We start from the raw sequence: 14,907 nt of genomic DNA, 5'->3' as shown, positions 1-14,907 counted from the left end.
CAAAAAGCCGATGAAGATTGATGGGCTTCCGTTTCTAGCAAACATGGTAGATGTTGGAAAGAAGGGAAATGCATTGCAAACAAAGATGCTCACATCACAACCGGCCAACGAATCTGGTACTGTTGATCCCAAAGCACAGATAACGGCCGATGAAGCCAAAGGTAAAGAGCCGCAACAGAAAGAAGATTCAGCAGTTCCAAAGAAGAAAGTCACGTCTCAGATGTTGTTAAACAAATTCCAGTATGATCAAGAAAGAAGATAGTACAGGGAAGAGTCTGCACGACGGCATGAAAGGCATTGGAGGTGTCCTTTCTTTATGTACTGTTGGGAAGAAGGGTTGACTCTGCCGATAGTGGATAATTGTCCAGAGTGCAACAGTTTCTATCGTGAAGACCGATCGCATAAGAAGCCACGGTTTTTCGACCAGAGGCCTCGAGGGCCGATCATTAGAGAGAGAGGTGATGATAAACGCATCTCTGTATATGATCGGCTAGGGGGCAGGGTTTCAGTGCATGATCGGCTGGGGGGCAGGACCATGCTACGTGATCCTACAGGAGGAAGGATTTCTGCCGATGAGCGAGTTGAACAAGCTGCTGCTGCTCAGGTTCCAGATGAATACCCACACCGCAGAGATTCGGAGAGAGAGAGAGATTCGGAGAGAGCCTATTCATGACAACATTGATCGGCCTCGATGGTGCCCGAGAGGTCTGACCAGGTCACAGAAGAGACGAGTTCAGAGGTTGCGTCAGACAGAGGCACTGGAGGAAGAGGAAATAAAAGAAGCTCCCACGAGGGGAGTCAGATCTGAAGTTTGGCGTGTCAAGCCAAAGGCCGATGAAGGGCAGCAATCAGGGTCATCGGCCACGTCGGTTAACATAGCTTCCATGCTTCTACCGATCCAAGCAGTCGGTTCTCCCAACTGTTCCTAATGGATGGGTTCCTAGAAGATGAAGGGAAGTTGGGGCGCACGGGTTCACGTCGGCCGATGCATTGGAAGAAGTAGACATTGGAGATGGAGATAGACCAAGGCCGGCGTTTATTAGTGCTAAGTTAGATCCCGAGTATAAGCAAGAGTTAGTAAAGTTGTTGAAAGAATACAAAGATTGTTTCGCTTGGGAGTATTATGAGATGCCAGGTTTGGATCGATCTATTGTTGAACATCGTTTGCCCATCAAACCTGGATATCGGCCACATCAGCAAGGGTCAAGACGGTGCAATCCTAAGATCTTGCTAGATATAAAGGCCAAAATCACAAAGTTAATAGAAGCAAAGTTCATCAGGCAATGCAGATATGCTGAGTGGATATCCAACGTGGTTCCTGTGTATAAGAAGAATGGGAAGCTATGTGTATGCATTGACTTCAGGAATCTCAACAAAGCTACGCCGATGGATATTTACCCAATGCCAGTTGCCGATATGTTGGTGGATGCTGCTGCAGGACACAAAGTGATCAGTTTTATGGATGGGAATGCTGGATACAATTAGATATTCATGGATGAGGAAGACATTCATAAGACTGCATTCATAGGTCCAGGGCATGTTGGTTTGTTTGAGTGGATTGTCATGACTTTTGGATTGAAGAATGCTGGAGCAACGTACCAGAGAGCCATGAATTAATTCTTCCATGAGATCATCAGCAAGATTGTTGAGATTTATATTGATGATGTTGTGGTGAAATCCAAGGAGTATCGGGAGCATTTGACCGACCTACGCAAAGCCTTGGAGTGTACCAGGAGACATGGGTTGAAGATGAATCCTAACAAATGTGCATTTGGTGTGTCGGCTGGTCAATTCCTTGGGTTTATGGTTCATGAAAGAGGGATTGAAATCAGTCAGAAGACCATTGCAACTATTAACAAAGTAGTGGCTCCAGAAATGAAAGTTGAACTTCAATCGTTGATCGGCAAGATTAATTTTATTCGGAGATTTATTGCTAATCTATCCGGTAAAATACATCCGTTCGGTCCTCTATTAAAGTTGAAGGCCGATCAAAAAATTGTATGGGGGAGAAGCACAGCAAAAGGCGTTGGATGAAATCAAGCAATATCTAACATCGCCTCCTATATTGGTAACACCACAAAAGCACAAGCCGTTTAAATTATATTTATCGGCTGATGAGCGTCCTATCGGATCGGCCCTTATTCAAGAATTTGAAGGAAAAGAGCGCGTGATTTATTTAGTTGGTAGAAGACTCTTGGATGTTGAAACCATGTATTCTCCTGTTGAAAGATTATGTCTCTGCTTATACTTTTCTTGTACCAAGCTTAGACATTATCTGTTATCGGCTGAGTGTGTTGTGGTGAGCAAGGATGATGTTATTAAATACATGCTCTCGTTGCCGATTTTGAATGGGAGGATTGGAAAATAAATTATAGCCTTGTCTGAGTTTGATCTGAGATACGAATCGGCTAAAGCGGTTAAGGGACAAGTCATGGCCGATTTTGTTGTTCAGCACTGTGGGCCAGAATTAGGGATTGTTGATCTAGTTCCATGGACATTATTCTTTGATGGTTCGTCATGTGGAGTTGGATCTGGTATTGGCATTGTCTTGGTGTCGCCTCGGGGGGTAACATTTGAGTTGTCTTTTCCAATAGAAGCTACTGCTACCAACAATTAGGATGAATACCAGGCTTTGCTTAAAGGAATTCGGCTATTGCAAGAAATCGGAGCTAATGCAGTTGAAATATTTGGGGATTCCATGTTGGTGGTTAATCGGTTGATCGGCATATATGAATGTAAAGATGATATTCTGCGAGTCTATCATGAAAAATGCTAAAGAATTCAAAAAAGTGACCATAGAACATGTACCCAAGCTTTATAATAGAGATGCTAATTGGCTAGCACAGCATGCTTCTGGTTATCGACCGATAGAAGGTGTGATGACTTTGGAATTGCCTGCTGATGATTGGAGGAAGGAGATAGTGGAATACTTGGAAAATCCCTCCAAGAAAGTAAGCTGAAGGATCAGATTTTAGGCGACTAAATATGTGTTGCTTGAAGGAGAGTTATATTATCGGACGATTGATGGAGTTCTACTCAGATGCCTTGACAGAGAGGAAGCTAAGGTCTTAACGGGAGAAATACACGAGGGTGTTTGCGGTTCACATCAATCAGCATACAAAATAAAGTGGGTAATCAGGAGAAATGGATACTTTTGGCCAACCATGTTAGAAGATTGCTTCACTTATTATAAAGGTTGTCAAGGATGTTAGAAATTTGGAAATGTGCAGAGAGCACCGGCATCGGCTATGAATCCTATTATTAAGCCGTGACCATTCAGAGGATGGGGAATTGGTTTAATTGGGCAAATTTATCCACCATCCAGCAAGAATCACAAGTTCATACTAGTAGCAACAGATTATTTCACCAAATGGGTTGAAGCGACTCCTCTGAAGACTGTGATATCCAAAGAGATGATTCAATTTGTGAAGGAACATATTGTTTATCGGTTTGGTATTCCGCAAACTATTACGACCGATCAAGACAGTATGTTTATTTCAGAGGAATTTGGAGAGTTTGCTGCAAGTATGGAAATTAAATTATTGAATTCTTCTCCATATTATGCTCAAGCCAATGGTCAGGCAGAAGCTTCCAATAAAGGGGTTATTAAGTTGATCAAGAGGAAAATTGAAGAACAGCCAAAGAAGTGGCATACGACTCTTAATGAAGCTTTGTGGGACTACAGAATGTCTTGCCATGGGGCTACTGAAGTGTCTTCGTATCAACTAGTTTATGGGCATGAATCTGTACTTCTATGGGAGACACGGCTTGGTTCTAGACGTGTTACATTCCAGGATCAATTAACAGCCGATGATTATACTACGTTGATGAAAGATGAGTTGGAAGACTTGGCTGGACATCGGTTGAACGCTCTCATCAATATCAAAGCTAACAAAGCTAGGGTGGGCCGATGGTATAATAAGAAGGTCAAAGCCAAATCTTTTGACCAAGGGAAGTGTCGATGTTTACCGCCAAGCCTGCTCAGGGATACCCTCAGCAGTAGGGTTTGTAGGTAGGGATCGACTGCTCTAGAACTCGATGGTACAAGGAACACAAAGATTTAGACAGGTTCGGGCCGCGAGTTTGCGTAATACCCTACGTCCTGTGTGGTTTGTATTGCCTTAGGTGTTGATGATTGTTTGGAGGGGGTCCCTGCCCGCCCTTATATATCCGGGGGGACAGGGTTACATGAAAAGTCCTAGCCGAGTACTGTAGGAGTCCTACTATAACACAATCGGATAGTTTTTCTTTGTACTGCAGCTAGTTCTATGCCTATTCGGGTAGTTACAAAAGAGGTAAGGTACATTCATGAGCTATCCCTTACTCTAGAACATAATATGTCTATAAGCAGTCCCGCTGTCCCGGGTCTGACAGGAAGGGCCGCACAAAATTAGTAGATTTGTTCCTAGGAATGCGTACATTCTGGAAACATTGGAAGGAGAAGAATTTTTCAGCTCACTCAATGGCAAATATCTGAAGAAATATTACCCAAGTGTGTGGGTAGATGCATAGCCGATTACGCAAGGGGATCGGTTTTTTTGAAGTAGCCGATACAGAAAGTGTATCGCCTTTAGCGCAGAATAATAAAAGACTTGAACGTATCATAATGCGTTCAAGTGTTTTCGTGGCCGATATGACATATATCGCCCTTAGATCAAAAGTACGATCCGGACATATGGTTCAAATCTGATTCGGGTTTTCTATTCGATTTTGGATCGCGAAGATGTTTTGGTTTGTTCGGTGCGATAGTTGCAAGACAGAAATTAACACAAAGGCACAGTGAAGATAGAAAATAGAGGCAAATGGGGGGGAGCCAGTCCATTAATTATATTTACAAAAGCGCCAGATAGGCTGTTACATGTTACAACCTAATCTGACTCTGCTCCGAAGAGGTTGCTGACGACTCCCTCCAAGCTCATGTCGGCGATGATGGTGTCGGCGGGAAGGCTGAGATCGTCAATTAGCTCGTCAAAGGCGTTCTGCGCCTCTCCCCACTCGGGGAAGACCGGCTCCCACTGCCGGTAGTCCACCCCGGACATGGTGGAGATGACGGCGATGGCTTTGGCGGCGCCCGCATGGACCCCGTGCTCGGCGACCTCCATGACGCGAGCCGGGACGTTCCGGAGGCGTGCGGCGACGGTGCTCCCCCTTGTGTTCACCGAGTCTATGGCGACTCGGGAAAATTCCAGAAGGGTCTGGACCTGTGACTCCAAGTCTAGGAAAAGAAGGTAGGGCAAAAGACTTGGAGAGAATCACCAGAGAAGACATGGCCGGAAAACTTACTTGCGACCTTGGTGTCGGCGTTGGTGAGCTGGCCACGGACAACGACTTGGTCCGTCTGCGCCCGATCGAGGTCACGGAGGGCTTCGGCGAGCTGGCGGAGGAGGTCGCGGATGTAACCCTGGGTACCCTCATCCAGGGTCTGGAAGTTGGCGGGGAGCTCAATGGCGGCGTCTCTACAGAAATGAAGTCAGATGGAGATCTAAGATGCAACATTGGTGGAAAAATGAATATCTTACCCAAGGAGGGGACGGAGCGGTGGAGGAGCGCTGGAAGATCCCTCACCAGTGCGCTTGTTGCTGGCCATTTGTTCAGGTGGAAGAGACGAGGCTAGGGTTTTTAGGGCTTGAGGAAGAAGAAGGCAAAGGAAGCTCTGGCCGATGAAGAGACTACAGTGCCGATGGGGTGATTTATAGCCCAAAACTGGGGAGATGAATCGGTTGCGTGCACCGGTGCGGCCTTTACTCCTGGGTCTAATCGAGGGACATATGGGTAAAAAGATGGAAAATGAATCGGCAGATTCCTGTTGTGCGGACGAGAAGGTGAAGGGTTGAGGGTAAAGAAGAGATTTTCACTCGCCACCCGCATGGGAAGCGAGACGGCAGTAAGTGAAGAGACCGTTCGGCAGCGTAATCATGAGAAGGTTTAATTTCAAAGTAAAAAGGGTGTTTTTTACTTCAAAATTGGGGGGCATGTGTTGACACCAAATTTTGGCACGTGTCAAGGAAGCGTGTTGCGAAGGAGAAAAAGTTCTGCATAGTAGGATCGTTGGATTTGGAGAGGTGATCTTGTGCCACGGTCAAAGATCTTGCTGACCGAAGGAGAGGAGGTTGACTAGATATTCTGGCATCAGTTTGGTAAGAGTTATTTTATTTTTAGAAGTAGTTTTTAAACCTTAAGAAAGAATCATGCTTTGCCGTGATCGGCTAGGATTGTGTTAGCGTGGGGTATAAATATGAGCCCCCCGGCTATTGTAACGATTGATACACATCCAACAAACAAACTTTACTCTACTTGCAATTTACTTTCTCGTCGGCGGCTTCGACATCCTTTTTCTTTCTGCGAGTTCTTTCGAGCTGATCAAGAACGTCTCACATTTGAGCGACTTGGTTTGCTGATCAAGTCCGAGACTGTGAAGCTTTCTACAGTTGGATACCACCGAATCCTGCTTATCGGGGGCCATAGGGTCAAGCCCTCTCCCCTAACACTGATACCCTATCCTCCTATAGGTATGGGGCAGCGCATTGCTAGTTCGGACCGAATCCACCCTCATAATGGATATGTGGTGTGCACGTATAATATAGTTTCGTTTCCAGGTCCACTCCTTGTCAGACCCGGGGCAGCGGGACTGCTCATAGGCATAAAATATTCTAGAGTAATGGATAGCGCATGGATGTACCTTACCTCTTTTGTAACTACCCGAATAGGCGTAGAACTAGCTGTAGTACAAGAAAACTATCTGACCTTGTTTAAGTAGGACTCCAACAGCACTCGGCTAAGACTTTCCATGTAACCATGTCCCCCCAGACTATATAAGGGCGGGCAGGGATCCCCTCGAAACATACAACCTTTAAGGCAATACAAACAACCACATAGGGCGTAGGGTATGTCAGACCTGGGGCAGCGGGACTGTTTATAGGCATAGAATGTTCTAGAGTAAGGGATAGCACATGGATGTACCTTACCTCTTTTGCAACTATTCGAATAGGCGTAGAACTAGCTATGTGTTGGCGGTGATCGAATAGGTGCCTGCCTTGAGTTTCAAAGGAAACGTTGTCTCTCACGGGCTCCGATTCACCCTCCTCTTGCTCCGGCATCACGGTCTCTACATGAGTGCATTGATTCTTGATTAATAAGTATGCCATGCATGCGTGCAATGATATGCAAATGACATGAGGAGGCATGCGTGAACATTACAAAACTATGATATAAGATGCTAGATACAAGGTGCACGAGTGGGTTATTCATAGGTGAGTGTAAGGGTATTAAACAGGTAAAAGCGGACCGTCCGCTTGGAGGAGGCGGACCGCCCAGTTCTGAACGGTGGACCGAGTAGCGAACCGTCCGCCGGTCAACCACAGACTGTGTTGGGCAAAAACATGGTCTCTGTATGTTTCTGTGCAAGACTGGGAAATGAACTGCGGACCGTCCGCGTGTAATAAGCGGACCGTCCGCCTCACTAATTTTGAAAGACTGAAAAACATCCAGAGGCTCTGTTGGTTTGGGTCGGGAACGGGCGGACCGTCTGGCCATGTCGGGCGGACCGTCCGCGACACGGCCGAGGCTCACCGGTGAGTTCGCCGCCGGCGATTCTGGCCATGGTTTGGGATGGGATTTGTTCCTAGAGATTCCGAGGAGTGTAGGGAGTTCACTTTGATAACTAAATCTCACATGCATTAGGGTCTCGAAGCTCTAGGTCAACAATGGTGATTAGTGTTCTAGATGGATTCATGGCTTCCAATCCTAGGGCAATGGGGATAGATCGGGGAGGGCGTGAACTCACCGGCGACGAGTAGAACACCGGCAAGAGCTCCAAGGTGGTGGGGAAGCCTTGATGAAGCTCGGGGTCGTCCTTCTTGCTTGGAGCTTGAAGAAGGGGATGAAAATGAGGAAGAAGCTTATTGGGGAAGCTCCTCCCCAAGGAAGAAGATGAAGCCAAGGTGGTGCAGCTCGTCGGCGTCCTCCGGGGAAGCTCCGGCGAGATAGGGCTTCAATGGTGGGGGAGGAGAGGGAGCTCCTCCATGGCTTTGGTAGATAGAGAGGTTTGGGGAGAGCGGAAGGGAGAGAGAGAGTGAGCAGAGGGTGCTCTAGTGGAAGAGGGCACGGGCTGACAGGTGGGGCCCGAAGGGGTGTACGTGGCACCAAGTCTCTGCGCGCATGATACACATCGGCAGTGCACTGGCAGACCGTCCGCGAGTGGAGCACGGATCGTCCGCGAGTGGAGCACGGATCGTCCGCAGTTGTTGACGTGGCAAAGTATCTGACTTAGTCGTGATTGACCAAGGTTAGCCGTGCTGGTGAATTGCGGACAGTCTGCCATATATGGGCGGGCAATCCGCCGTTACAAATTTGAGAGGGCTTGTCCCTATAGTTTCTCTCCCTTAAGTGCAAGCTAATCATACTTGGTGCTTAATGATGCATAATATGATTATCATTTTAATTAACCTAGGGCTGTTACACCCACCCACTGGGTACTTGGGTTTTCCTACCATTATGAATTTTTTTTGGCGGTTCTACGGGTGATCGCTGCTGGCTATGTAAAAAAGAGTGCCCTCGATATTCAACGTCAATACAGACTTGAAGCTTCCTTTACCAGCAAAAGAAAAAAGAATTGAAGTTTCCATGGCCACTCCTTTAGACATTTACATCCGTTAGGGGAAAAGGTTCCTAAAGGCTACCTGTCGGAGAAAAGCTGTTATTACAACCTAGTCCTGAAGGAAGATCCTGAGTGTTGAGTCTGAAAAAGATGGTTTCTGGAAATTTCTAATCCTTTCTTCCAGGCATGCATTCATCTGTCTGGTAGTTGGGAATTTCAAATGCATGCTCGTGGATTTTTCTTGTTGCAAACATGAATACTGAAAAATATGCACAAAAGGATTTCTAATCATTTTTTTCACGAACAAAACGACTTAAAATATAAAGTTGGACCAGGACTAATTGTATATATACATCTTGCTGACTTTTCGTTTTTCTAAAAAAATATATACATCTTGTTGTCTTGACTCTAATTAAATTGTATCATTCAATCTTTTTTTTTGCCATCTCATGCATGTTTGTGCGTTCTGTGTGCCCAATAAAGATGAAGAAATCTCGAAATATTTGTAGAGCAGAGAATTTCGATTCAGATAAGCTACGCTGAATGGTTTGTCGGTACGCCCTGTTTGTCCTGTTCGGCCCTGCTGTGCTGGGAGGCCAAGCTAGTCCTTGAAGAATTATACTTGGCACAGAGAAGCTGTACATGGCAGAACCTCTGCAACACAAACCTGATCATTTTCAATCATGGCCGGCCGTCTCTGTTTACCAGCAGTGTATGTATCATACGAGTACATTACGCGCGCTTGCGCGCGCCTATGTATTTTGTAATTGTATATATGTAATCTTTGGCAAGAAAGAAGAATAAGCTTTGGAAAGAATACAGTAACATTAAAAGTTTTGATACGACACATATATAGATGGTTATCAATATTGGATGGGATGCGTAAAAAAAAGTATTGAAGTATCTATGTGCATAGATGATCAATATAATAGATTGTTTAAATAAAGTTATCAATAAGGTTTAACTCTTCAATAATAGATGGTTTAAATAAGGTTATCAATATAATAGGTAGTTGGTCAGCTGGTATAAGCAGACCGAGTAGAATGTCTTAAGTTCTAGAAATACGTAGGTACATAACATAAAGTGTAGTTTATAGCAGTAGTGCAATGGAGAAGTAGATATAATTTTGGTCTGATCATTCTTTTTTGCCGAGTTGATCAAAGCTCAGGCAATGGCGCAACACTTGCAGATGGTTGCTCATCAGCTTCTCAGTCTTTCCTGTAAATTTTTTTTGGTTTATTAGTTATCAAGGAAAAGGAAATTGGTCATTAAATATTTGAATGTAATATGTTTTAATAAAGAAAAGTAAAATGCAGTACCTTGTCTTGACATTGTTATTTTTTGGGAGTTTTTGGAAGCTTGGTTGTGCTGGGCTTCTCTAGTGGCGACATTGCTTTTGGATGTGAAGAGCTGTATATGTTTGTTGATATATCAGAAATGAATATGGTATGTCAACTATGTATTTATTTCTGCTGAAAGTACAGTTTAAATCGAACAAATAACAGCATGTATTTCATGATACCTTTGTAGATCAGAACTTTTTTCATCAACATTCTCCCTGTTAAGTGTTGCTGTCTCAGATGGTGACTCTTCTTCATCCTGATAGAAAAAATATTACAGCCACGGCCCACTGCATCTGCTATTCCTTGGAAATTTTCTATTCTGAATTTATCTTGGTTTTTTAAAATGTACCAGAGTCTGTTTTCATCAATTGCAGCTCTAGCGTCAACTTTAGCCTGACTAGAAAGAAGACCATAACATAAGTAAGGATTAGGCTGGCCTTTTCTATAATGGAATTGATGTCTATAATAATCTTGCATCGTCATTGTGGACCGCCTTTTGCGTTTGTTGGACTCGGTGCCACTGTAGATAACTCCAACTTGAAAACCTCTTTCACCAAAGGGAAATAAAAGTGGATATTGAAGAGCCATATATGCTGGATGCAGACTTGAAATTTGGTGCAAATGAACAGATTTGGACTCAATTATTATATCACGTTTAAAAGTTTCAAGAGAGAAATCACCAACTACAAGCATTGCCAGCTCATCTGTGGTTGGTAGATTGTACTGCACAGGATCACCTTCAGAGGCACCCACTATTCTGATAACAAATTCTTCATTTTCATAACCTTGTAATCTGTCCCGTGCAGCTCTAAATTTTTTAGCAAATGGATTATGCTCATCAAGCATCTTAATTAACTTTTCAACTATAGAAGGATCTATAGGATCATCTCCCTGATCAGATGGATGCAAAGCCCGTATTCAATTTTGCACTTCATTAGAAGTGTCATATATGTACAGCTGAATGAATTTCGGTGGAGATCCATCATATGGTAATAATGAGCCAATTCGATGATGAACCTGACCATGGATCTTGAATATTGGAGGGCCACGGCCGTCGTTGATAGTTCTATCTATATTTGCTCCCATTGATGTAAAAGCAAATAAGCAGTTGTATTGCCGAATATTACGCATGAATTTATTGCTCATAGGACCACCATCATATTTTGCCAGTGACGCCAAAGGTTCAGGACGTGGGCGATGTGGTGGTATTTTGATCTCCCCTCCCTTGCAGCAAGAATTATAGGTGATTTTGTTTTGTCGGTAACAAGAATCTGATTTAATGCGTTCTTGATACCAGAATACAGCTTCACAGTGTTTACACACATAATCAGGGGATCCCAAGAAAGACCTTTCAGGATATGAAGCTGTATTTGCATATGCATTGTGAGTAAGTATTTTTCAAATGAGAAGTAAAGTTGTTTTGTAAAAAAATGGTTTATTAATTTACGAGGAAATAGAATTAGAGAGTAAGAGGTTATAATCGTGAACTAAATATTTTGAGATTACCAAATTTAATGGTACATTAGGTAAATAGTAAATGCAGGTCTGCATCATAGTACCTTTTAGTGTATCTATATACTCCTATGTGAAATATCCGCATTGTCGAGATGGCTTGGCTTCAGATAAGACGTCTAGTATCATGTGACATATAAATATGGTGGCCATCGATGAATGGATTTGTAAGTGTAAAAGTTACAGGGATAAAAAATGGTCCATATGTTAGTAATTTGTAGTTCAATGAAATTTGAAGTGAGTATTAGTAGTACTAAGCTTAATTATATTATACCTGTCTTAGGATTCCGTTTCTGTTTTAAAATTTTCATTCTTTTAGCACGGTTGTCAGCTGCATTTGATATTAAAGGGTTGTAGGACCCTGTGTCAGCATGTGTCCTTCGTCGTTTGAAAGTACATCCCCGATTATCATGGGTGTATGCTTTGTTAGTAGCAAAGAGCATCATGTCAACACAAAAGCTAAAATATCGTATATGTAATATTGAAACAGAGAATGCACATACTGGATGATGATTTCTGATCATTAGAAGTGTCCATTGACGTAGGCATCATTATGATGCTTGTATATTGATATATAAAATTTAGATTTTTGCAATTCCTGTATAGTAGATGGAATGCAAGAATAGTTAGCCATATAAGGGATTAGTACATTTAAATTGGATTGGCAATTGTTGGCATTGTGACAGTAAAATTAAATGTCTAGTAATTGATACGATACAAATATTAGTCTACATAGTTGGATACATGAGTAGCTGATTAACAGTTACTATTAATTACAGGGGAATGTATCAGCAGGAAGATAAAGCACATAGATAGGGAAAGAGGAAATAAAATAAAAGGGGAAAAATAAAACAGGGAATAAAATAAAGGGGAAAAATAAAAAAAATAAAGTGACATGAAATATTGATGGTAATTGTGAGGTACTATTCTTAGGCATAGAAATAAGTGATATTGATTCAAGAAAAAGTGGCAAGAACATATTTAGTTGTGTGTACGTTTGGGAAGCAGCGTGCTACTACCATTGCATACGTAGTTCACTTTTGACGGGTAGTAATCTGGTGTGAGTGTGGGGAAATTTTCATTTCTAACTTCTCTGTAAGTAATTTGTCCATCACAGTAATAATTTGTTAGTGTGAGGTTATAAAAAAGCTGCAGAAAGGAAAATGCTTTGAGACATGTTTTTTCATATGCATCATTAAGATCTAAATATGCCGTTTGCCAGAAAAAATGCTCATGGCGTGGTCCTATGAGTTCCAACTGCGGCAATTCCAATTCGACACCACATAATATTGTCGAATTGTCTGCAATTTCAGTGATGAGAGATGCATATGGTAAACGGCATTCAGAAGCCGCAGCATGGAGGAGTGCGATTGGAGATGGTCCATGTACAAACATAGTGTTCTTGTAACAGTGCCAAATGGTCCACAACTGCTTTGTAGAGCTATTGTACAAAAGTTATAAAAAAATAAAAAAAGTATAAAAAAAATAAAAAAGTAAATACAATCAAAGGAAAGAGAAAAAAGAAGAAGATAGAAATGTGTATTAGACAAAAGGAATTAGGAAAGGTAATTCAATTAAACAGCAGCAAGTTAGGACATCTAATTTTAGGAGGCCAATCTGGCGTAAGCAAAGGGAAAGAATAAGGAATATTAAGTCTAAATGGCCGTAGAGTTTTTAATTTGAAAATTCCAAGAAGATAAGTAACAGTATATATGTCACGTTATTTTTAGCAAGTTGTTTACTTGAATTCTATTAATAGAAGACAACATGCCTATTGTTATTGCCAATCCAGTTTAAGTTTGTATACAGATACTGTGCACATATAAGTAAAGTTTTTTTAAAAAAATATATAAATTAGCCATGATTCTGGCAAAGGATAAATGGATAACAGCCTGCAATGTATTTGACATTTCTATTTGAAACCATATGGGTTGGAAAAAAAAGAGAGTGCAATTTGAATTATTAGAAAGCGTTGAAGAATGTCAGTAGTAGATTACCAGCAATGTGAAAGTTGTCGTGGAAGATGCGACCAATTCTATTGGGGCTTTTTCTCCGGACAGGGCATTTCTTACTGTGTACCATACAATTAGTATTTGAATTAGTAAAATGGTAACGAATTAACAATATGTGACTATTTAGTATGCAACTGACATGCAGAGGAATGAAAAGTGTTTTTTTTCAATCTCATTTTTTAAAGAACAGTTATGATTAGAAGGGGAAGTGAAGTTGTGTTTGATTGTTATTACTAATGGATGCAACTAATCTTTGTTTAAGTATACCTGCAGGGAGTAGTTGTTTTTGCCTAACCAATTCTACATACCAGAAGAGCAAGTACACCAAACTGCACATAAAGAAAAACTGCTAGTAAATGTGACTAGTGGAGCAGAGTACAACAACAGCTAGAACTAAACTGATAGAGACATTGGGGAATTAGTCCAAACAGCTATGGGGGAATTTAATAGCGGACCTAGGATTGGTTGGTTCACATGCGGAGGAGCAAGAAAACTTTGGATAAAAGGACGAATCTGAGGTAGGTACCCATTATCATTACAAATCTAAGCACTCATTCTAAAATTGAATGGATGTAGTTGGATCTGTGGCAGAATGACAGAATGAGAACAGCTAGGGTGAATTTTTTGGGGATTTAAGATTGGGTGGCGTGCGTCTGGTGGAGAAAGAAAAAGTTGAGCAAAAGAAGCAAATAGAGGTAGCCGGCCATTATGAAAACCTAGGTATTGAAGAGGGGAAGGAAATGACCATACCAGATTGAGGGAAGCAAGAGACTCGTCGTTAGTGCTTAGGAGTTCACCTTCAGCAGCTGCACGCTGAGGCTGAAGCTGTCAATGGCGGAGTTCGTTGGAGGAGCAAGTGTGAGATAGAGAGGGCAGGAAGAGGAAGAGGGGATGAAAGAAGATAAGTTTTTGTCGGCTGTGAGGTGTGGAGTGGGGGTGGGAGGGGATGCGGAGCACGCGACACAGGAGGACGCGAGAAGATTCTGGCATGCGAGGGGGGCTGACCGGCTCACGGAAAGTTGTCGAACCGTTCGATATGCATCACGCGATCTATATTTTTTTGCTGACGTGGCCTAATAAAATTGCAAAAAAGCGTGGGTCTTTGACAAAAAAACGTGGGTCTTTGACATTTAGAAATGTCCCTCATACCGGAACACATGCACCCGCTTGACCACCGGCGAGGTGCAAAAATAGTCATCTCTGCATTGTTCTTTCGAAACTGATGGTTGAACAAATGAATTTGACATAAATATATTCTCATTTTTTAAAAAAAAACATCAAACAATAAACTCCCATCAGAATCAGAATTGTAGTTGTATCAACTCAAGACTGATTAAACGATAGTGGCAATTAAACTTTTAGCACCAAAGCATGTGGCTTCGGCTGGTTCGAAAGCGGTTTTGCATTGAAGAGACCATCGGGCTCGCTGAACATTGCTACAACT

At 42.4% G+C, this 14,907-nt stretch overlaps 2 long non-coding RNA genes across 3 annotated transcripts; both read right to left on the bottom strand.

Moving 5' to 3' along the window:
• Positions 1–9,503: 9,503 nt before the first annotated feature.
• On the bottom strand, positions 9,504–11,958 carry LOC120684070. The gene is made up of 3 exons (XR_005679060.1): positions 10,119–11,958; positions 9,916–10,006; positions 9,504–9,814 (listed from the first exon to the last, which is right to left on the bottom strand). It is a non-coding gene; the product is annotated as an uncharacterized LOC120684070 (long non-coding RNA).
• A 119-nt stretch (positions 11,959–12,077) lies between these two features.
• On the bottom strand, positions 12,078–14,393 carry LOC120684069. Of its 2 annotated transcripts, XR_005679059.1 has the most exons (4): positions 14,214–14,393; positions 13,731–13,792; positions 13,449–13,522; positions 12,078–12,892 (listed from the first exon to the last, which is right to left on the bottom strand). It is a non-coding gene; the product is annotated as an uncharacterized LOC120684069 (long non-coding RNA). The 2 variants fall into 2 exon arrangements; XR_005679058.1 differs by lacking the exon at positions 12,078–12,892 and having other exon boundaries at positions 12,900–13,522.
• Between the last annotated feature and the right edge of the window lie 514 nt (positions 14,394–14,907).

The sequence above is a fragment of the Panicum virgatum genome, chromosome 7N, assembly GCF_016808335.1.
Source record: "Panicum virgatum strain AP13 chromosome 7N, P.virgatum_v5, whole genome shotgun sequence".
NCBI classification, from domain to species: domain Eukaryota; kingdom Viridiplantae; phylum Streptophyta; class Magnoliopsida; order Poales; family Poaceae; genus Panicum; species Panicum virgatum.
This window is presented reverse-complemented; position numbering and strand designations above follow the sequence as displayed.